The following is a 22,355-nucleotide window of genomic DNA, read 5'->3' on the forward strand; positions in this document are numbered from 1 at the left end:
CTAAGGGCCATAAGATGACCTATGCCACCTTTCGACATAGTCCATGACAACATATGTCTTTAGGGGCCATAGGACCCCTAGGGATATATGAAAATCATTTATATGGGTCAAAAAGGGACATAGGATGACCTATGACCCCTTTCAAAACATTCCATGATGACATATGTCTCTAGGGGTCATAGGACCCTTATGGACATATTACAATTGTTTATATGGGTCGAAAGGGGCCACAAGATTACCTATGATACCTTACGACACATTCCATGATGACATATGTCACTAGGGGTCTTAGGACCCATAGTACCATATTACAATCATTTATATTGGTCGAAAGGGGTCATAGGATGACCTATTAAGCCTTTTGACGCATTCCATGATGACATATGTCACTAGGGGTCCTAAGACCCCTAGTGACATATTACAACTGTTTATAGAGGTTGAAAGGGGCCATATGATGACCTATGACCCCATTCAACACATTCCATGATGACATATGTCTCTAGGTGTCTTAGGACCCCTAGGGACATATTAAATCATTTATATTGATCAAAAGGGGCCATACGATGACCTATGATCCTTTTTGACATATTCCATGATGACATATGTCTCTAGGGGTCCTAGGACCCCTAGGAAAAAATTATAATCATTTATATGGGTCGAGAGGGGCCATATGATGACCTATGACCCCTTTCAAGACATTTCATGATGAAATATGTCTCTAGGGTTTCAACACATTCAAAGATGACATATGTCTCTAGGGTTTTGACACATTTCATGACAACATATGTCTCTAGGGGTCCTAAGACCCCTAAGGACATATTATAATCATTTATATGGGTTGAAAGGAGCCATAGGATGACCTATGACCCCTTTTGACAAATTTTATTACAACATATGTCTCTAGAGGCCCTAGGACCCCTAGGGACATATTAGAATCATTTATATGGGTTGAAAAGGGCAATAGGATGACCAATGACCCCTTTTGACACATTTCATTATGACATGTGTCCCTAAGGGCTCTAGGACACCTAGGGACATATTACAATCATTTAAATGGGTCAAAAGGGGTCATAGGATGACCTATGACCCCTTTTGACACATTTCATGATGACATATGTCTCTAGGGGTCCTAGGACCCCTAGGGACATATTATAATCATTTATATGGGTCGAAATGGGTCATACGATGACCTATGACCTATTTCGACATATTTAATGATGACATATGTCTCTAGGGGTCCTAGGACCACTAAGAACATATTAAAATTGTTTATATGGGTTGAAAGGGTCCATAGGATAACCTATGACCCCTTTCCATACATTTTATGACAACATATGTCTCTAGGGGTCATAGGACCCCTAGGGAGATATTATAATTGTTTATATGGTTCAAACCAACACATTCCATGATCACATATGTCTCTAGGGGTCCTAGGACCCTTAAGGACATATTACAATCATTTATATGTGTCAAAAGGGATCATAGGATGACCTATGACCCCTTTTGACACCTTTCATGATGACATATGTCGCTAGGGGTCCTAGGACCCCTAGGTACATATTATAATCATTTATATGAGTCAAAAGGGGCCATAGGATTACCTATGACCCCTTTTGAGACATTCCATGATGACATATATATCTAGGGGTCATAGGACAATTAGAGATATATCAAAATCATTTATATGGGTTGAAAATTAGAGACCTATGACCCCTTTTGACACATTCCATGACAACATATGTCTCTAGGGATCCTAGGACCCCTACAGACATATTATAACCTTTTATATGGGTTGAAAGGGGTCATAGGATGACCTATGACCCCTTTTATATGGGTTGAAAGGGGTCATAGGATGACCTATGACCCTTTTCAACACACTCCATGATGACATGTCGCTAGGGGTCCTAAGACCCCTAGGGACATATTAAAATCATTTATATGGGTCAAAAGGGGCCATAAAATGACCTATGACCCTTTTCGACACATTTCGTGATGATATATGTGTCTAGGGGTCCTAAGACTCCTAGGGACATATTAGAATTATTTATATGGGTCAAAAGGGGCCATAGGATGACCTATGACCCCTTTCGACACATTTTACTACAATATATGTCTCTAGGGGCCATAAGACTCCTAGAGACATATTAGAATTATTTATATGGTTTGAAGTGGGCTATAGGATGAACTATGAGCCCTTTCGACACATTTTATTACAACATATGTTTGTTTGGGCCCTAGGACCCTTAGGGACATTTTAGAATCATATATATAAGTTGAAATGGGCCATAGAATGACCTATGACCTCTTTCGACACATTCAATGATGACATATGTCACTAAGGGTCTTAGGACCCTTACAAACATATTATATATCATTTATATGGCTCGAAAAGGGCCATAGGATGACCTATGACCCCTTTCAACACATTTGATGATGACATATGTCTCTAGGGGTCCTAAGATGGCTAGGGACATATAAGAATTGTTTATATGGGTCGAGGACACATTTCATGACGACATATGTCTCTAGGGTTCTTAGGACCCCTAGGGACATATTATAATCATTTATACAAGTCAAAAGGGGTAACACATTTCATGATGACATATGTCACTAAGGGTCTTATGAGCCCTAGGTACATATTAGAATCTATTATATTGGTCATAAAATGTGTCTAAGGGTCCTAGGACTGCTCGAGACATACTAGAATCATTTATATGGGTTGAAGGGTGCCATAGGAGCTATAGGATGATTTATGACCCCTTTCGACACATTTTATTACAACACATATCTCTAGGGGCCCTAAGGCCCTTAGGCACATATTAGAATCATTTATATGGGTTGAAAGGGGCCATACAATGACCTATGGCCCCTTTTGAGACATTTTATTACAACATATGTTGTTAGGGGCCCTAGGACCCCTAGGGACATATTATAATTGTTTATATGACTTGAAAGGGGCTATAGGATGACCTATGATGCCTTTCAACACATTTTGCAATGAAATATGTTGCTAGGGGTCCTAAGACCCTGAGGAACATATTATAATTGTTTATATGGGTCGAAAGGGGCCATAAGATGACCTATGACTACTTTCAACACATTCCATGTTGACATATGTCTCTAGGGCTCCTAGGACCCCTAGGGACATATTAGAATCTTTTAAATGGATTAAAAGGGGTCATAGGATGACCTATAACCCCTTTCAATACATTCCATGATGACATATGTCTCTAGGGATCCTAGGACCCCCGGGGACATATTAGAAATGTTTATATGGGTCAAAAGGGGCCATAGGATGACCTATGATCAATTTCAACACATTCTATTAAGACATATGTGTCTAGGGGTCCTAAGACCCTTAGGGACATATTAGAATCATTTATATGGGTCAAAAGGGGCCATAGGATGACCTATGACACCTTTTGACACATTTTATTAAAACATATATCTCTAAGGGCCCTAGGACCCGTAGGGACATATTAGAATTATTTATATGGGTCAAAAGGGGCCATAGGATGACCTATGACTTCGTTTGATATATTTTATTACAATATATGTTGCTAGGGGCTTTAGGACCCCTAGTGACATATTAGAATCATTTATATAGGATGAAAGGGGCCATAGGATGACCTATGACCTCTTTTGACACATTCCATGACAAAATATGTTGCTATGGTTTGTAGGACCCCTAGGGACATATTATAATCATTTATATGGGTTGAAACGGGCCATAAGATGACCTATGATCTCTTTCGAGACATTCCATAATAAGATATGTATCTAGGGGTCTAAGGACCCCTAGGGACATATTAGAATTTTTTATATAGGTGGGTAAGTGCACAAAGTTGTGGTGCCAAAAGGAGGGTATAAGTGGACACCTTTTTCTTGAAATCTAAAAATTTTGAACTTCAACAAGAATTTGAAGATAGTTACGCTCAAAATTTTAAGATATGAAAAAAAAAAAAGTCATAGTCCTTTGAATCTAGTTTCAAAACTACTAATTTTTTGTCAAAATGGTTTAGTTTTAGGTCCTCAAAAAAGTGGGCCACAAAAAGTGGTACTGTTTATTCCAAAAAAACATAACACAGTACAAAGTGTGGTCCCCCTAAAATTTTAACATTTTTTTTGAAATTTTTTAATCTCTCTAGTCAAAAGTTACTTAACACTATGTAGTTTATCCCAAATTTTTCGGGTAATTTTATAATGTGTATTTTTTTTAATGAATTTTTTAACTATACAAATCCCAAAAACATGAAATATCTATGTGCTCCCCCTAGAAATTATTGAAAACTAATCTAAAATCAAAACTTTTTCTTTCAAAGTGTGTAGAATGGAGTCTTGTTTCTATAAAACTAAGTTGTTGCAAAATTTGATGAACGAGCTAAATCTATAGCCCAATTAGTACATAGTGTTTTTTGACAAAAAATGAACATACATTCAAAAGAAATTATAGATGAAAGGTTTGAAATAGTTCAAATTAAAAATAAATTATATCGTTAGGTAGTTAACACAGAGAACTATAATGCTATGTAACCTGATCTTATCGATACCCAACCATGAGGAATCTTGAAGGGGAGTACACAAGAAAAAACAATCATTTTTATTATGTTTGCTAGAAAACACGTCTCATACCTATTCATAAACTCCAAACCTTTGGGTTGGATCTCCAAGGAAAAACCAAGCCTTAGGCTTGGGTTTAAATAAGCTTTCTATAGTGTGTGCACCCTATAGCACGCACACGCTATCTAAAACATGATTTCTTAGTAACATGTGTGTGCTATAGTGTGCACACACTATTAAGACCTAAATTGCATAAGAGAACTAGGTGGGGGGGGGGGGGGGGGTTAAGGGAATGTCTATGTGTGTGTGAGAGAGAGATAGAGAGAAAGTAGGGAATGAGAGAGGGGAGAGAGAAAGTGAGAAAGAGTAAGGGTGGCAAAGAGAGTATAGGATGGGAGAGAGAGTAGGGGTTATAGAGAGAGTACAGGATGCAAGAGAGAGGAAGTGTGAGAGAAAGTAGGGGTTGAAAAGAGAGAGTGTGGGATGGGGGAAAAGAGATTGAAAGTAGGGGATGGGAGAGAGAGGAAGTGCGAGAGAGAGTAGGTTATGGGAGATGGAGTGGGAGAGGAAGAGTGAGAGAGAGGAGGATGGGAGTGTGTGTGTGTGTGTGTGTGTGTGAAAGAGAGAGTATGGAATGGAAGAGGGGGAAGACAAAGTAGCTTGAGAGAGAGTAGGGGATGGAAGACAGAGTAGGCGATGGGAGAGGGAGTGGGAGAGGGAGAGAAAGGGGGGATAGAAATGTGTGTAAGAGAGAAAGAGAGAGAGAGTAGGGGATAGGAGAGAGTGTGAAAATGTAAGAGAGAGTAGAGAGAGGGATAGAGAGAGAGAGAGAGAGAGAGAGAGAGAGAGAGAGAGTAGGCAGTGGGAGAGGGAGTGGGAGAGGGAGAGCGAGTGAGAGAAAAAGTAGGGGATGGAAGAGGAGAGATGAGGGATGGGTGTGTGTGTGTGAAAGAGAGAGAGAGTAGGGAATGAGAGAAGGGAGAGAGAGATAGAGAGAGAGAGTAGGCAATGGCAGAGGGATGGGAGAGAGAGGGAGAGAGTGAGAGAGAGAGGGAGATAGTAGGTGGTGGGAGAGGGAGTGGGAGGGAGAGAGAGGTGGAATGGAAGTGTGTAAGAGAGATATTGTAGGGGATGGGAGAGAATAGGTAGTGGCACATGGACTACAAGAGAGAGAGAGGGGGGGAATGGGAATGTGTATTTATTTATAAGAGAGATAGAGTAAGGGATCAGAGAGAGTGTGAGAGTTTGAGAGAAAGTAGGAGGTGGCAGAGAGAGCTCGTACAGGATGGGAGAAAGAGAGAGAGAGAGAGAGAGTAGGGGATGGGAGAGAGTGTGAGAGATAGTAGGGGATGGATGAGAGAGAGTGAGAGTAGGGGATGGGAGAGAGAAAGTAGAGATGGAGAGAGAGTACTTGATAGAGAGAGAGATAGTAGGTGGTGCAAGAGGGAGTGGGAGAGGGAGAGAGGGGGGATGGGAGTGTGTGACAAATCTAGAGAGTAGGGAATGGGAGAGGAGAGAGAGGGAGGGAGGATGGGAGTGTGTGTGTAAGAGAGATAGAGTAGGGGATGGGAGAGAGTGTGAAAGTGTGAAAGAGAGTAGGTGGTGGCAAAGAGAGCTCATACAGGATGGGAGAGGGAGAGAGAGTGATATTATGAGATGGGAGAGTGTGAGAGAGAGTAGGGGATGGGGGAGAGAGAGTGATAGAGAGAGAGAGAGAGAGAGTAGAGAGGAAGAAAGAGAACTTGAGAGAGAGAGATAGTAGGTGGTAGGAGAGGGAGTGGGAGAGGGAGAGGGAGAGAGATAGGGGGGATGAGAGTGTGTGTGAAAAATGTAGAGAGTGGGGGATGGGAGAGAGTGTGAGAGTAGGGGGTGGTAGAGAGAGAGTACGATGATGGAGGAGAGAAAGTAGGTTGTGGGAGAGGGAAAGAAAGAGGGGGGATGGGAGTGTTTGTCTGTAAGAGAGATAGAGTAGGGGATGGGAGAGTGTGAGAGTGTGAGAGAGTAGAGGATGGGAGAGGAGAGAGAGAGTAGGGGATGGGGAAGATAAAGTAGGTGGTGGGAGAGGGAGTGGGAGAGGGAGAGGGAGAGAGAGAGGGGGAATGAGAGTGTGTGTGATAGATGTAGAGAGTAGAGGATGGGAGAGAAGAAGAGTGGGAAGATAAGAGTGTGTGTATCAGTGAAAGAGAGAGAGTAGGGGATGGGAGAGAGTGTGAGAGTGTGAGATTAGGGAGTGGCAGAAAGAGAGTATAGTGATAGGGGACAGAAAGTAGGCAGTGGGAGAGGGAACAAGAGAGGGGGGATGGGAGTGTGTGTGTAAGAGAGATAGAGTAGGGGATTGGAGAGAGAGTGAGAGTAAGGGATGGGAGAGAGAGAGAGTAGAGAGGAAGAAAGAGAACGTGAGAGAGAGATATAGTAGGTAGTAGGAGAGGGAGTGGGAGAGGGAGAGGGAGATAGTGGGGGGATAAGAGTGTGTATATTTATGAAAGAGAGAGAGTAGGGGATGGGAGAGAGTGTGAGAGTAGTGGGTGGCAGAGAGAGAGTATGATGATGGGGGAGAGAAAGTAGGCAGTGGGAGAGAGAAAGAGAGAGGGGGGATGGGAGTGTGTGAGAGAGACAGAGTAGGGGATGGGAGAGAGAGTGAGTGTGAGAGAGTAAGGGATGGGAGAGGAGAGAGAGAGCAAGGGATGGGGGAGAGAAAGTAGGCAGTGGGAGAGAGAGAGAGGGGGGGATGGGAGTGTGTGTGTGAGAGAGACAAAGTAGGGGATGGAAGAGAGTGTGAGTGTGAGAGAGTAGGGGATGGGAGAGGAGAGAGAGTGAGAGTGAGTAGGTGGTGGCAGAGAGAGCTCATACAAGATGGGAGAGAGAGAGAGAGTAGAGAGGGAGAGAGAACTTGAGAGAGAGATAGTAGGTAGTAGGAGAGGGAGTGGGAGAGGGAGAGGGAGAGGGAGAGGGAGAGAGATACGGGGAATGAGAATGTGTGTAAGGGAGACAAAGTAAGGGATGGGAGAGGAGAGAGAGAGTAGGGGATGGGGGAGAGAAAGTAGGTGGTAGGAGAGGGAGACGGAGAGAGATAGGTGGGATAAGAGTGTGTGTGAGAGATCTAAAGAATCGAGGATGGGAGAGGAGAGAGGGTGAGAGAGGTAGTCAAAGTAGGTGGTGGGAGAGGGAGAGTGAGAGAGATTAAAGGATGGGAGAGGGGAGAGAGAGTAGGAAGAGAGAGAGGGAGCGGATGGGAGAAAGAGTAGGAAGGATAGAGAGTAGGAAGGATGGGGAGTAGGGAGGATGGGGAGTGATGTGATTTCACATAGTGCATATGCACTATAGTGCATACATGCTATAGTGCATACACACTATCTCAAATCACCTAAAAATGGTAAAAAACCAACCTTTGGGCCCATTTCATCCATTTTTTTCTTTTGGTCTATTATGCATTCTGTTATTCCAATAGAAATCATGGGTTTCAACAAAGAAAACACTATTTCAACACTTTTGGAAGTTAGCAAACACCAAATTCAATCATTGGATACATGATTTGAAGACTTTTTGAATATTCCTTTTATAGAAAAGGTTAGTGTAATCCATTTTAAATATTGTTTGTCAATATATAATAACAAATTTGATTATAATTTGACATGTTATTTAATATATAGTGAATTCATTGAAAATTGTATGTTTGAATGAAATGTTATTTTTAAATGGTTAGAAATTCGACAAGTTTGATATATATTGATAATTGAATCATTTTTAATTTACACATTTTAAGTAATTCAGATGTTTGAGTAATTTGACATGTAGAAATCATCATCATGCCAAGGAAGAAACCATAGATTCAAACAAATGAAGATAGGGAGAGAGATTTGGCAATTAAAAGAGATAAAATGAAATTACTATGTGAACAAAGAAAATTACAAAGCAATAATGAAGAATTGACTTTCGAAGAGGATCAAAAACCACTAGTACAAAGAAAAAAAGATGAAGAATTAGAAAGACAAAGAGAAAGAATAAGATTGTTATGCTCAAGAAGATAATTGAATTGTGAAGCTACACCATCTTCCAATTTTGGAGTCATATTGTCTACTACACCATCTTCCAATGTTGGAATACCATCTTCCAATGTTGAAGGCATATCATCCTCTCATGTAGAAGAGACACCGATTTGTAGATCTAACGATATACACACTCCATCATGTCATGTTGAAAGCACAACATCAACACATTAAGTAGGTGATATTCCATCTTTTACATCTTATTGCCAAGGCACATCATCTTCAGTTCAAGGTACACAATACACTCAACCTTATATTGATGTTCAAAATGTTGAGAGAATTGAAGAGATTAGAAAACCTTCTAGAATTCATTTTAGAAGACCAAAATATTTGATTGATATTAATACTAACATTTTGAAATCAATGCCTGACAAGATTAGCAAGTGTACTTGTCAAAGAAAAGTTAATAGTATGTGGAGATTATTTTTTGAAGAATTAAACATTACAGGTCAATGCCAATTATTTTTTGAAATGATGAGAAATTTGAAATTTAAGCCTATCATGAAGATTCTTGGGCTAAGAACAATGGACGATTCAAATGAAAGAAATATTGTAAAGAATCTAATGAGTGCTTATGACAAAGTGGGTTCTAAATCATGCACCAAAGATAGTAATATCAAAAGATGAGTACTCACATCAACAATAGTAAGTAGCCAAATGAAGAAATCTTGAATCATGAGAAAGACAAGAAAAATATTAAAAATTGGTAGAGGTACCCTAAGGAGAGCCATGCTAAGGTGTGAAAGATTAGAAGATCCAACAAAAAATGAGTTATGGACATTTAGCAGTAGACTACCGTGAAAGGATAAAGAAATTAGTGAAGCTTTGAAATCATTGATTGAAGAATTTTGGAAAAATAATACACATGTTTCTCCTAATCAAAGAGATGTTGTAAGAAAGATGATTGGTAGCCAAAATCGCGAGCCACATGTGAAACATTTTTTGGACTCAACTCAGACACAATTTTTTGGAAAATTTATTGGTATGTATCCTCAAATTTGAATAAGTTAAAGATTTTTTGAGATGGATAAACCTTTTTATGTGAAGATAAATCACACATGCACAACTTTTTGTTGTAGGATACATATTGAATTTTCTAACCATTTTGATGTTTTTAGGCATATATGCGTAGTTTTGCATTCTCAGTTTGCCTTGCATGATTGTGACATAAAAGAACCACCAAGATCTTCAAGGGAATTCATATCCAACATTTTATGTGAAATAGGGGATGAACAACAATTTTACAAGACATCATTCTTGGATGGTACGTGCTTATTTTGTGCTTCTTTGAAACTTTTATCAACTTGTCAACATATGGATAGTACACAATGCAATTGGAAATGAAATAGTAGATTACAAAAAATTCAAGACAGTGACATATGCTCTAAAAGATGGGAAATATGTTGAAATATGTGATCTAGTCATTGAAAATATTCTAGTATATGAGTTCATGAAGATTTTTCATGAAAAGATTATTTACGAGTATGCAAGGCATACCCATAGAGCTCAATGATTGGATTTGCAATTCAAGTTGTGTAAGGATACGTTTCCATTGGATACCATTGTTATGGTTGTAGATTTTGCAAAGAACTACACACTACAACCACAAAATGAGGTGCAAGGAAAGTATTATACTTCTCAATAGGTTTCCATATTTGTTCACATAATATTCATGCATTCACCTACAAGTACAAAGGATGATAGGAAGATTTTGAGGGAGTACCATTTTGACATCAGCGATGATCGATCACATTCTACGGAGTTTGTACATGGTTGTTTTCAACCATTTTATGGAGATTTGTGTAATTTCAATATGTAACTTTATAACTTTTACCCAAGTATTTTCTAAATTAATGACCGCATTTTGTACATTTGTCACTACAGGCCATGTTTTTGCTATTATTCCCAAGGAAAAATTAGATCACTCAGTTATAGATGGTGAAGGTTTAGAGTACCATGTCAGTGAGGTGGTTGTAATAGGCACATGGCTTAGATGATATCTTACGAAGAATCCTAACTTGTGGTTATTCGAGGATTGGAAAACAGAGAGGAAGATTCTTCATTATTCAAAATTTGTCGCATCAAATGTCCACTTGATAAAATTTGGTGGAAAACCACATAATAAGATTCTTTGGAAAGTTTGCAAGTCAGACCATGAGGCAATACTTGAGACATTAAAATGTCGAGCAAATCTAGTTGGCTCATTAGATTGAATAGGGAGAGAGGGAGAGAGAGAAAAAGTGATCAATTGGATCCAAATACAATGTTACAACCTCTTCCCCAAGACTATCACATGACTAGGGTGGACCGTATTGTTATGATGTGTAAGTGATGAGATTTAGTTTTTATTTGTTTAGAATCTAGCTACATTATTTGAATTTATATTATATTCTTTAATAGGACCCATTTTTTTAATCTTATCTTCAATTTTTTACTGTGCTAATTCTTCATTTGTAGGTCACCAAAGAAGAGGGCTAATAAAGTTGACACACAAGTGGGTATGTGCAGGATCATGGTGTACCAAACTATGGCCTTAAGTGGCAGTGAAAAACCAGCAAATTAGGGTTATGTCAACTTGACACATAATTTTAAAGTGGTTCTAGAATTTATATCAAAAAGTTGTAAGAAAATAATCTGTAGGAAATTGAATCTAGTTTCTAAACTACAAGGCCTTATCTAGAGAAAAAATTATTTGATTGGTCAAAATTTTGGATTTTAATGCAGTACTACAAAAAATTTAGGGCAAAAATAAAAAGTAGGTGTATGTCTGACCACCTTAATCATAATCAAATGATAATATTTTTAAATATAATTTAAGATATAAAAAGTAGACTCATGCCTGGATGTGACGCATATTTTTGGCAATTTTTATTCCAAATAAATAATTAATTATGAATTTTCTACTATACTATTTTTAGAATTAAAAAACTCCCATGTCTGACCACCTTAACTAGTTCAAAAAAAATCAAAATTCAGTTTTTTTTTTTTCTTATACTAGTCAAAGCATAGAATGTGACGCATCTTTTGGATTTCATAAATCTTATACGGTTTGAAAGTTATAGCTATTTTTCAACCAGTATGTCAATTAGCACTTTGTAGCTAACTCCATTAGAAAATAAGTAATAATTACTTACTAAACTCGTAATTTGACAAAACATACATTTATGAAAAGCTAAGAACATTCTTAAGAAACCCTTTTCATTACATCATTTTTTGGTTAAAAAAAAGTCGTCAGCTACATGCTTGAAGTAAAAAACACATAAGAACATGCCAAAAACACATTTTTGGGATGTTTTAAAGATGACCATATAAGGTTGGTATTGAAAGATATAGTAGGAATTATAAAGGTATTAATTGTTTTCATTTAGTATCAAGATGGGTGGGAAAAAAGTGGGAATAGATTTTGAAATTCTTCGAGGCATTTCAGAACTACATATTTTTTAGATTGCCACTTTTTGGCACACCATGATCCTGCACATACCCAAGTGATAAAGGGTGAGATGCCAAAATCATCTGTGAAATGGTATTATCAATTCACATCCTCAATATTTATCAGTGTTCTTTGTTCAAGTACCATTGTATGCTAATCATCTTATGCCTAGAATTGTAGAGGACCACAATCATCAAAAAGTAAGAAGGAAAATATGTCTCGATCTGATGATAATGGGGCAGTGATAGATCTAGTTCTCTCTAAGGATTCCAATTTGTTGGACTTTGACTCATTATTATCATAAATTTGGAATGTTGGAAAGGGTTAATAGTTGATTATAAATATTCATCCCATGTGTGTTAATCTTATCTTAGATTTTTTATTGTGCTAATTCTTCATTTGTAGGTCACCAAAGAAGAGGGCTAATAAAGTTGATGCACAAGTGATAAAGGCTAGACTTCCTAGAATAAATTTTTTACTATGCTTTGAATGACAAATAGAAATTTCAATCTACATATAATATGATCCTCTAGTATTGTTATAGCATGTGCATACATTATCCCTCGATATCAAACATGGAAGGTTATTATCTACTATATTTAGAATTGCTCTGGCAGTTCATACACATGTTAATAATAACTTATTTGCAAACCCAATTGAATTCAACCTGCAATATGGTTAAATTATGTCAATACTAAGGTTTGTAGCATTAATTGGTCACACTCCTAATATTGACACACAACTAAACTGGGACCAACTATTCCTCACAGGTTTACACCAGCAAACATATTTGAATGGAGATGTATATTAGAAGATTCAACACAATGGTGATGCATTTGGGTCATCGCTTTCATGAAGAGTTTGACATAGTTTAAAATCGTTATAAGTACATACTTCTGTGAAGTCACATTCTAATGACTTGAAATAGATTTACAATGCTTAGAACTTTCATTTGTTTAAAGTAGAGCACAATCATATAGAACTAGATTCCAATCAATTCTTAGAGATGTCACTCAATTTAGGATAGTCACCTCATAGTCGTCTATCTTTTAAGAAAATCATCACTACTTACATGTGATGCTCTATATGGCCTATTGTGTGGTGACCATTCCAAATATAAATTGTTCACCATTTCATATGAAACTAAAATATCATTGGAACCTAGATGAATTTTTGTCATTCACAACTTATCTTGACTCTTATATTGTGCTCTAAAAATTAATAGCTTTGGTTTCACTTTTTTTGTTTTCCCCTTATAAAAATCAACATTTATCCTTTAGTCTCTAAAATTAGTTAAACATAAGAATCTGAACCTCTATGTGCTCTAACTTCTTGACCCTCTTCTTAATCTTCCTTTCACCTTGATCATTTAATTGACACTTAATTGATGTGTTACCTACCCTTCTTGTAAACATCCATGTTCCTCTACCTAAACAAAATCTTCCTCCAACTCTATAGCCTCCTCTTTGATAAGAAAAAAAGGTTCATTACCCTTGTCATTTCTTCCTTGTCCTATTCCTATATTATTGGTTTTTCTTCCCCTTCCTCTGTTTGCATTTCCTCTACCACCTTCTTGTCTCTCTTTCTTCCTATTGAACATATCTTATTCACTTATAGCCAATTGGAAACTGTCTTTAAGCGTCTTAGTAAAAATCAAGGTAATCCCATTTTGCAAGTTTTATATGAGCCCATTAAGATACCTTGCAACATTTTCATCTTTATGCTCTAATCCACCTCTTATGCTCAACTTGTGAAATTCCTCTATGTAGGTCATCAAAACCATCTCCTTTTCTTTCAAGTTATTCCTTATCCTCTATTTTTGGATTGTATTATTCAAGTTATTCCTTATTTCTTCAAGATCTAACTCCCCTCCATCCTCTCCATGAGGATTCTCAAGTGCTTAAGCATCACTTTCTTGTTCTTCATGCACATCCCTCGTAGGAATCCTTTCCAAAGCTTCCAAGATTTCCAAGATGGTTGCATTTTACTTACTTACTTGTCTTAGTTCTCTTTACCTTATTGCATCTTAGTCTCTTTGTTTATCAATTATTTTAGTAGCTTATATCAGCTCTTGTATCTCCTTCTATATATATTTTTTGGAGGCATCTTCTCAATATAACAATCTACAACAATTTTGCACCCCTCAATAGATCTACTAGATTTGATACCAATGATTTTAGGAGTCAAACTAGATCCCCAAGAAGTAATAAACATTCAGCAAATGGCCTATTTCAAGAATAGATTCAAACCACTAAACTAAATACCTACCCTTCTCCACAAGGGTCCCTCCAAATGTTCGAATTGGGTTACCAAATTTATTGGCTTGTCCCAACTCTTTCTAAAGTTTTCAAATATCTCAATTAGGTTGTTCCAATAGTCTAAATGCATATCTCTAATAGGTTTATTCAAAGCCCCTTATCTTAGTATCACTATGAATCAGGTAATTCCTTATTTTTACCAATTTCTCCCAAACCCCATACAAGTAAATTATAGTTACAAATACTACTATTGGAGTATGACAACATATAGCAATCTCTTTTGTAGTTCCTTTGGACCAACTATTTGATCCAACACTATGGATTCAACAAAATAGGCCTAATTACCCTTCACTTACAAAGAAACTCTCAATATTTCTAACCCAAGGCCCTATACAGGCTATGGTAATATTCTATCATGATATAAAACAACATATTTTCACACCCATCTTAGGCTAACTACCAAACCCTCAGTCTTATGCATTCCACATTAGGTTTTTGCTTTCTCTTAGTAACCATGTTAAAAAAGGGGCTAGTATTCGAGAACTTCTTCTTCCTACTATTGACTTCTACCCATTGGCTTTGAGCTTTGTTGGTGCAGGAGCACCTAGGAAATATGCCAAGTTTCCTAAATCATTTTTGGCTTGTAGTGGTCTTGGCTAGACCACATGAATAAGGGCTATGTAATAAATCACCAAGTGTTTGAGTTGTGTTTGTAAATAGGTTTTTTTGTGTTTGAGTTCCCAAGTTGCTTCTATGTTGGCAAAATTGCTTAAATTGCTTGTTAGAGCCTAGAATGGTCAAACATTGACCAAGACCCCAGGAGGATGGGAAAGATAGCAAATATGTTAAAATTTTTAATTAAATGGAAATAGGTTCATTTAACCATGTTTGAGGTCATGGACCCATTAAATGCACAACAGTGCAAAAGTTGCACTTGGCAACTTTCCAACTTTGCAAAGTTGCTTGACAACATTAACAAAGAGTGCTAAAAATTTATAAGGGCTTCAAGAATTAGTTGGAAACCTATGAGATCTCTTTATTGACATGGGTAAGAGGTATTTAAGACCAATCCAAGTCATTTTGATGGTTGGCACATGCTTTTGTACGAATTTTGGCATTGGAATGAAGAGCAAACTAAGCATTTTGATAACAGTTTTCTGATTTCACCCTTCATCCACACCTTTAATGGATTGATAGGGTTTTTTTTTTCATGTGGTTTGATAGCGTATGGAATGTAGATTCTTTGTTAAGTATTAGGAGTTTTTTTTATCAGTTTCTTTACTAGTTTGAAAAATCTTTTTAAAGTTGATGGTTTATACAAAGCAATCAGCAAAGAAACCTCTATAACTTGAATTCCAATGGTGGAACCATGATGGCCTTTTGGAATCAAGTAATAGACTATATAAAAAAATGTAAATATGTATTTTAGTCTTGTTTTTTAGATTTTTTGTTTTTTTTTCCAAGAGGCCCTAGGGGAGTTTGCATACCCGGCTAGGCAATGAAATCAACAAATAAGTGTTTGAAAGGAGCATAGAATGGAGTGTTGGTGGTGCAGGGGTACCTTGGAACATAGGTCCCTAGCATTTTCTTTTTGTTGTGTTGTGCTCCAAGAGAGCTCTTGTAAATAATAATAAGGGTCATTGGACCTAAGTGTGGTAGTTTGGGTGTAGGAAGTCAAAATGTCCTAGGTAGAGAGCAAAATGGCCTAAAAGGCAAGGTATACCTTACCATGGGGTAATGGGTAGCTTAAGTGATGATTAAATAACTTAGGAAAGGGGATTTAGCATGAAATTTCTAAGGAGTAACCTATTTGACAAGTTGGAAGTGTAAAAAGGCACGAGCAAGAAAAATTGCAAAAGTTGCTCTATTGCAATTTTGCAATTTTTGAAAAAAATGTTGTCCTTTGCTAGAAATTGGAGTTTTTCTCTTTAAAAAATAAAGAGGCTGATGAAAAAAATTATGATGGGAGGAAAATAACTAGGAGGAAGTATAAATGACTTTCCAAACCCTAAAGTGAGGAAGAAGTTGTCATTTTGAAAAAAAAAGTGCTGTAGCATGCATTTTGAGAGCAAAAAGACTGATTTTTTTCAGTTTTGAGGTTTTCCTTAATTTTTTTTGCATGATTTACCTGACATAATTTTATATGGCATGATTTAGAACAATTTTTATTTAGGAAGTTTGGCTTGAAAGCATTTCGTTTGGTAGTTGTTAAAATTTTTTGTTTTTAGGTAGTTTGTTGTCTAGTTTACAGCACTTTGTAAAGAAAATGAGATAACTCACTATCCCACTGTAGGAATTGTATGGAATTTTGGGGATAGTGAGTAAAATAAATGTACTATATGCAAGAAAAAGTAGGACCCTTCAAAATTCTGGCAAGCATTTTTAATCTCTTGCCCTAGGCGAGCCAAAGCAAGCTCGGTTAGGCAAGAGTTGCATAAATAAGCATTTTACATTGCAAGATTGTGGGATTTTGTTGTAGGTTGCTGAAGGAGGTTGGAAGAGGAGTGAGCTTTGGGTGAAAGGATAGTGCTCCACCAATCCATTTGGCCAACAAACAAGATAGGATAGTAGGTTGTCCTTTGATTCCTTGTAACTCTATTTTGGAGCAATTTGGTGAAATCGGTAAGGAAGAAGGCTTCAGCAACCTATTTTGACATGATAAAGGAGTAAATTGCAAGGGCTTGAGACTCTTTTCATGATACTACAAGTGTTTGGTAACATTGGTCAAGAAGACCTAGTTTGATTGAAGGTTTTGAATGATCTTCATTAAGAATGGCAGCTTGGCACGTAGCAAGAAGTGAAAAATTCTCAAGATAGTGGAGAAGGGTTTAGGATTGGGGGATATTTACTTGAAAAAGATTCTATAAATCCATGTGGTGATCTTGGAGGACACCCTAAGTCTTAGAGGTAGACTGGAAATATAAATCAGTGATTGATTCATCCCTTCTCTCCCTATCAGTTGGGTGCAATACAAATTCATGGAAGGCAAGAGTGGTGAGTGAAGGAAATTAATTCTAGAAGATTAGTCATTTAGATTCCATTTGAGTGGTGGAAGGAAAAACCCTCTATATTCCTGTTCATATAAACAAGAAACCTTTGTAAATAGGCATATTTTTGGGAATCCCTTGTACGGATGACCTGGGTGTTGCAGACCTAAAAAATCTTCAAGGGGAGCCAAAAGGGTACCCAAATACTAATTTTTTTTGAGTTCCTCTTAATATTTTAAGGAGATATAAGCCAAAAATCAATTTTGGAGGCCTTATTTGTTATTAGTCCTAGTAGCCCTCTTAACTATGCAATCTGCAAATTGATTGGAAAACCAATACTCCAATCCACTTAGTGATCCTAAAATCTATTGAATGAGACCTAATAAAAGCCTTGGAATTCAATATAGCCAAGAATGCACTCCTAGAAGCTAGTTGTGAAGAACAATGCAATGAGAGCATTAGGGAGACCCCACGGTGAAATAGAGTTTTGAGTTGATTGGTGAGGATTAGTGTAATAAGGGAATAGAGAGAAGATTCCCTTAGAATAGGGTATAAGATAAATACCATAAGAGGCCAGGAGAAAGCCTGAAGTGAGTTCTAGTAGTTGAGGCTAGAACTTTGTTCAAGATCCTCCCCATCATTTGTCCTCCAACTCCAAACTATTTCCAATACCAAACTAAAAGTGATTTTCTAGAACAATCAAAACTAACAACACCAAAAGGCTAGATTACCATGCACCATGCACCTAGTACATACTGTAGACACCTAAAAACTTTTAGAAAATAAAGTATTTTTATTTTCTAAACAATTTCTGATGACATCATCATTTATTAATTAATTAATTAATTAATTAATTAATTAATTTTTATGCCATTAAATCCCTTTATCTTAATTAAAAATATTTAATTAAGGAATCCCTCCCAAAAATGTTTAAATCTTATTTAAACATTATTTCCTTATTTATTAATTATTTAATTAATAAATTGACCAAAAAACCCAAAATAAATAAATAAATTATTTTTTGCCCAAAACTTGGCCAATTTCTTTAAGACCACTAACCTCTTCCAAAATCTTCTAATCCTTCTTTAATTTTGATTAAAGGCTAATCCCATCATTTGCTACCCTTAATCCCAATTCAAAATATTTAATTAAGATTAAATATTAATCCTCATGTTTATTTAAAAAGTTTTAATAAATATCTCCTCAACCCAAACCCTTGAAATAAATAAAACTTTATTTATTTCCTAAAAATCTAATTTATCCTCATCCTAAGAAGTTCTAGACTCTTCTAGAAAGTCTTCATCCTCATCCTAGGAAATTTTAGACTCTTCTAGAAAGTCTTCATCCTCATCCAAAGCCTAGACTCTTCTAGAAGATGTCTTTAACCCTAATCCTAATCCCCTCCTAACCTTGTCACATTCCCTAAAAATGGGTTAAGACTTACTAACCCAAGCCAAAGTTAACAAATATCTCCTCCTTCACCCACCCTCATTAAATGCCATCCACTTGCCTATCCGTAAGCTAATCCTAAACCATCCTAATCCATCCTCTAATCATTTTTACAATCCTAAGAAAGCTTAAAACCCTCCTAATCAAGCCCAAGTCGAAATTTCTCTCATCTCCCTCAAAATATCTCAACCATAAAACTTTATGAAGTCCACTAGGCCATAAATGACTCTTCCAAGCCCTTTTATTGCTCTTACAAGCCATTATGAGGGTCTTTATGAAGATTTTATCCCTTGAGCCTCCTTTGTTGACTCATCTTTCCCTTTTCCTCCATCCTCTCACCATGTGACATGTTTCACTCCTTGATTGGCTATAAGGAAGCACAATCCATGTGCTCTCCTCTCATGCAATCTGAGCCCTCCATAAGCTTTTTCCCATCCTTGCATCTTAACCCTCAATCCTTCAAGCCTCTTGCCTATAAATTGGATCCTTTCCCTTTGCAAAATAACACAATCCATGAAGTAAAGTCATAATGCCATTTTGAGAAGCCATTTTACATCAAAACCATACACTCACACCCAAATTCCAACTCCATTTGAAGCCCTTTTTGAAGCATAAAGCTTGAGCATACATCCTATCTATTTAGACAAAGCTACTCAACAAGAGAGCTTCTCATTGAGAGAGCCCATTAATGGCTCATATTCTCAATTGAGAGCTCATCTTAGTCTATCTTGAAGTTTATGAAATTTTTTTAGTTTGTAGAAGCTTTATTTAAATTTGGTTTCTATTAGCATACTAACATTGCTCATATACATTTTGGCACACCCGGTGGGACTCCGCATGGGTCATCTTCATTAGCTTTTTTAGTCAAGTTTTGTATGTCATTTGCTGATTTTGGCTAATTTTACTTGTTTTTTTAATTGGTAGGATTGTATAAATTGGTTCTATAGGTCCACATGAGCATGAAGAAGACAAAGGAACTCATAATCTATCTCATAGTGTTTGCAGATTTTTCAAGCTTATAGGTGGACAAAGAACTTGGAATTCTTCTTCCTCTTCTTGTCTATATTCTTCTTATTCCATCTACTTCTTCTTCTTGTTGTTGTGGAAGATCTTGGCCATTTTTATTTTTTAAGGAAGCAAAATCATACACACTTCTTTTTAGTGCTTAAAATGAACCCCCAAATCATACTTAAATCCATTGAAAAATTAAAAATTTGCAAAAAAGAAAAAATCTTTTAACAAGTGAAACTAAACCAATCTAATCATTTGCATCCTTGCAACATCAAGGTTTTAGATTCATTCATGCAAAATTAGGAACACTTCATTTTTGGGAATTTAAAAAGAACTTCAAGTTTCCATTTCAAAAGCTTCAAAATCAACACTAAGTGCACACTAAAATATAAATCAAACTCAAAGCATCAATCAAGGATAAAATGAACCTCATTTGCAAATATTTTAAAGTTCTTTTAAAAATCTCATGAAAACTAAGAGTCCTAAATGGTTGCCAAAAATTTTCCTAAAAGCTTGGTTATTTGTTCCAAACAAATGTCTTGTTGCAAAATCTTGAATGTTTCTTAGGTTTTTCATGCATCAAAACAATCTAGGAATATCATTTTTGGGCTTAAAATATACAAACTAGAACACAAAATCTTGAATGAAAACCAAAGTCCAAAGAGTCATTTTCACTTTTGAGTCCAAAACAATCTTGAATGATCTAAGGTTAAAACAAAGCACTTCAAAGTTCTTAAAACAACACACAAAATCTCAATCTTGAATGCTCAAAGGAAAAAATTTGAATGTTTAATCACTTGTCTTTGATTGCATGTTGCTAAACACACTCTTGAATGCCATGGATTAAAATCAAATTTTTCTTGAATGCATGATTAAAAAAAAAAAATCCAATCTTGAATGCCAAGGATCAATTAACCATTGCAATATCAAACACTTCATTTGGAGCTTCTAAAAATTGAACAAAACAAATCTCTTTTCCACATGCAATCTAGGTAAAGTTTGATTTTTGGGACATTTAAGAAATTTTGTTAAGTTAAAATACAAATTTGCAAAAATCAATTTGAGTAGTTCCTTGGACTCACCTCTTTTCTAATCACCCATCAAATATTAACCATTGGTTGCAATCTCAGCGCCATTTATGGGGATGGGTCTACTTGAAAAAGGTGTTAAATGTTCCACAATCTAACTCACTCACTTGGTCTTTGAACATTTGCTTTAACTTTATCAAAATTCTTAAATGATCAAAACTCTAGATTAAATCGATCACACTTCAAGTTTGGGCACTAAAATTGAACAACAACTGACGTGGAGAGCCTTCGGGCACGTGCTTGAAATCGAACCTCATACACTTTTGTTTTGGGCTTAAAACAAACTCACACTCAATCTTGAATGCCTTAAATAAAATTAATCGATACTTGATGTGGAGGGCCTCCGAGTGTGCGAGTTTTCTTTTGTTGACCCTAACTCTTCTTATTGTTTGCATTCTTCGATCAATTTACTTTTGTTGGCACTTCAAGTTGGAATTGAACATTGTCTCTTAAACATGAGTGCTTGCAAAGTCTAGATTAGCACACATAAGAGTTAGTTGGTAAAAGAACAAGCGTGTTTTTTATCCCAAGGTCATCCAAGTCTTCTCTCCCCTTGTCGTCTTTCGAGGCCATCTTGGGTGCATAAGATTAGGATCCAAAAACTTATTTCTTTTTAGGAGGCCTGCTTGGGGATTTCATCACCCCTGGGACGACCTCAACTCCAATGTTCTGGAGGAGTATAAGAATCGGGAGGTGAATCGAAAGACACCTCTCTTGGGATCAAGATTTTGTCACTCGGGCTAAGCCTCAAGGAACTTTATACCCTTGATAAGTGAAAGAGGAGAAGTGAGTTACCGCTCCTCTCGGCTGTGTGACATCTTTTTGGTCTCATCTACAGATTTGGGCCTCACGTACCTTGGGTATATCAAGGACTCCTTAGCTAAACCAACTTTCATCCTTGTAGACAACCATTTAGGATGTTAATGTGTTTGAGGTGACTGATCAAAAAATTTGTAGAACATACACACTCCTTGGTGCAAGTATCACTTTCTAAGAATCAAAAAATTCTATCTAGTTGTTTCTATCTATTGCTTGATCTTTTATTTGTTGAATGAATGTTTGCCAAACTTGGTCAATCCTAGCTTAGGGCATACTTAGCGTAGTCACTGCCTATTCCAAAAGTTGAATGAGTTGAAGCAAAACAACCAAGATCTCTCAAACCCAAGCAGATTCAGGAATTGATGTCAGAGCAACCCAAATCCAAACAGAAGTTCCACAAAGTTAAACTCAAACCATCTCTAGCATACCAAGAACTTTCAGCCAAGAGAAAAGAAATAACACCAAGCCCATGAATTGCCAAACTCCACAAAGTAGAGGACAAAGCTACCGACGAAGCACTTCAAGAGGCCTGGTTAGAGCGCAACATCAAATTTAGCCAACATCCAGGAGTTAATCCTACTTATGCCTTACCAACTAGGCATGATTTCTATGATTAGACACCCTTGTTTCTCCACATCTTCTTGGATAAGCTTCACTTTAGAGTTATCTTTGTAGAAAATCCAGCCATCTTAGGTTATCCCCTTAAG

Source organism: Cupressus sempervirens, chromosome 4, assembly GCF_028749045.1.
Source record: "Cupressus sempervirens isolate cs-2001-9-10 chromosome 4, ASM2874904v1, whole genome shotgun sequence".
NCBI lineage: Eukaryota > Viridiplantae > Streptophyta > Pinopsida > Cupressales > Cupressaceae > Cupressus > Cupressus sempervirens.